Source organism: Chrysochloris asiatica, unplaced genomic scaffold, assembly GCF_000296735.1.
Source record: "Chrysochloris asiatica unplaced genomic scaffold, ChrAsi1.0 scaffold00314, whole genome shotgun sequence".
Lineage (NCBI taxonomy): Eukaryota > Metazoa > Chordata > Mammalia > Afrosoricida > Chrysochloridae > Chrysochloris > Chrysochloris asiatica.
In genome coordinates this window covers 2,795,212-2,798,079 of record NW_006408832.1, presented here as the reverse complement: position 1 = coordinate 2,798,079, position 2,868 = coordinate 2,795,212, and the positions used below count along the sequence as shown (strand labels likewise).

The following is a 2,868-nucleotide window of genomic DNA, read 5'->3' as shown; positions in this document are numbered from 1 at the left end:
AATGAAGTCCTTGACAACTTCAATCTTTTCTCCATTGATAAGAATGTTGTTTATTGGTCCAGTGGTGAAGATTTTTGTTTCCTTTACATTGAGATTTGTAGCAAAAAGGGATGAGTGGTTGATCTTACAGTCCAGGAGTGGTGGACTGTGGGACCATCAAGGGAGAAGAGCAAGAGTGGAGTGTGGGACCCTACCCAGAGAAGCAGCCACACTAGAGATGGAGGCAGAGATGATGACATAGAAAAGTCTAGACTCATCGAGGAAGAGGGAATGTGTGCTGATAGCCAGGAGGCAGGCTTACAGGGTGTGCCCTTTGACTGTGTGAATGATTGTATATTTCTGAGTGTTTTGGTGCACATCCTCCAAAAAAGAAAGAAAAAACAGAGGGAATAGAAGCAAATACTGTTGAATTATGAAGCATGCAGGGAATTGTAATCATTGCAATGAAACTAATATGATTGTAGTCATTGCAATGAATACAATAGAATGAGTGTAAAACTGATGTTCCCCCATGTAAACTATCACTCAATTCACAATAAAAACTTTAAAAAAAGAATCTATGCACAATGTAATTGTAAAACTGTACAGTACTTTTTCAAAAAGCCATCCAGAAGGACTTTATAGAAGGAAAGTCTGTGAGGCTCTTTGTTAGATCAAACCAATCAAAACATTAAAACTCTGTTAGATAGTAGTAAATTTATACTTAAAAACAAAAAATAATTACCACCCCAGTTTCCTCTTAAGAAGACTCCAGTTATGTTGATACGGTTTTCAGACAGTCCAAGAGGAGCTCCAGTAAATTACCCTTCACCATTGATTTGTTTGGGATCAGCAATGCTAAGAAAGATTAACAAAGGCATTTCCAATCATAAGAGTTTTCCAGTTGTAGTATCACAACTTCACAAATAAATCACACCCGTGAGTCCAGTGGCTTGAGCAAGAACTATGGACCAAATATTGAGAACATTGATGAAGAGGAGTGGCTGACATAAATGAATCAGAAATGATGGGGAAGGAGGAGAAGGCAGATGTGTGCACACCTTATATAACAGCACTAGAAAACTGCTTCCACTCTCATCTCTTACCCCCCTTCCCTCATTGCCATGAAGCTAGAGATCACCCCTTCTTAACATGTTTTTTTTAACATGTTGTGTGAATCAGTAAATCCACTTCTACATACAAAAAGCTGAGATCTCCTCAACTCTTTGATTAGAACACCATAGAGACTGCGCACTTCTTCATGGTCAGCAAGCCTCAACAGCGATCCAGTTAAAGCACGTGTAAAACAGAGGAATCTAATGTTCACAGTAAATGAGGTAAGACTGAGTGGTCTTCTTCAGGAATTAGAGTTTGTGCGATATGAACTGTGTTAGCCTTTCTAGGTATTGTGCATAAAGCTCTATGTCATTATGACCTGCCCCTTCAACCCAAAGGGGCTCCACGGCTCGTGGGCAGCGCTCCTACATAGCAGGCTGTGGAGAAATAGTTGACTTCGTCCTCTGTACCATGAGTAACCAACACAGGAGAGGTAACTTTAGATACCTTGTCAATGTTTGGGAAAGCATCAAAGCAGCATGTTTTCCTGGTGTCAGCAAAGGCCACCCTAAAGCTGTACATCAGAGGGGAATGGAGAATGAAAGCTGCATTCATACCGTGAGGCCAAGTCTATCGTGGGGACTGATCGGATACTCAGACCATACATGATAATGTTTTCAGGACTATTACCTTGCTATGTGCACAGCGCCTGTCATGCGGCATCGATGTCTGCATAGAGTTTCTTTTCAGAGGGCTTGCCAGAGCTGATGCCTTAGCCCGACTAGTCGTAGTAGAAGATGTTGCAGTTGATGCGCAATCTGAGGCCTAAGTAGAAGCAGCACTTCTGGCCCAAGTCCATGGCGTTGCCTTAAGAGAAGAGCAGAGTGTAGCGGCTGGAGGGAGAACAGTGCAAGGGCATGCAGCCAAACTACCTAGCTGTGCTGGAGAACAAGACCTTGACAGTGTCCAGCTTTCGCAGCGAGTCCTGCCAGTGGGCGCGCTAGCTGAGGTGCAGGCTGCAAGCGCCGGGCTCCGCGCCCGAGCCCTCCACCAGCTGCTGCCTGGCGGGTAATGGGGCCAAGCCCAGCGCGCCTGACCGCCAGGCACACGGGGTGCACCAGAGCCGCACTGCTCCAGTTGGCAGCAAGGAGGCCAACTTGGCCGCGATGAGGCTCGGGCAGGGTGGGCAGCAGAAGAGCCTGTACAGCTGGCCCAGCCAGAAGCCATTCATCCTGAGACCTGGCTGGGATATCCTGTCCCTGCTGGCTGGCTGCCTGGTGCAGGGAGGGTGCATGAGGTTCTTGATGTCATCCCACAACTCTTCTGTTCTTTGTATCAAATCTGTTCTTGAGATGGTATCTAAATTCAGGTGAGGTATGTTTAAAGTCATATTTCGGGTCTCGTGAAGTTATTTTAAATGTCTTTATCCTGAACTTACCTATGAGAAATTGATGGTCTGTTTCACAGTCTGCCCCTGGTCTTGTTTTGTCTGATGATATGGAGCTTTTCCACTGTCTCTTCCCACATATGTAGTCAATATGATTTCTGTCTGTTCCATCTGGTAAGCTCCATGTGTATAGTCAAGTTTTATATTGAAAAGAAAGGTATTTGCAATGAAGTAATTAGTCTTGCAAAATTCTATCATGAGATTTTCAACAATATTTTTTCCACCAAGGTCATGTTTTCCACTATTAATCCTTCTTCTTTGTTTCCAACCTTTGCATTGTAATCAGCAGTAATTATCAATGCATCTTGATTACATGCTTGATCAATTTCAGATTGAGAAAGTTGATTGTTGTTATTAGGTGCCACAGAGTCAGCTCTGACTAATAG

At 43.9% G+C, this 2,868-nt stretch overlaps 1 pseudogene; it reads right to left on the bottom strand.

Annotated features, from left to right (window-relative positions):
* Nucleotides 1–1,343: 1,343 nt before the first annotated feature.
* LOC102830688 lies at nucleotides 1,344–2,098 on the bottom strand (annotated as a pseudogene).
* Nucleotides 2,099–2,868: the final 770 nt, after the last annotated feature.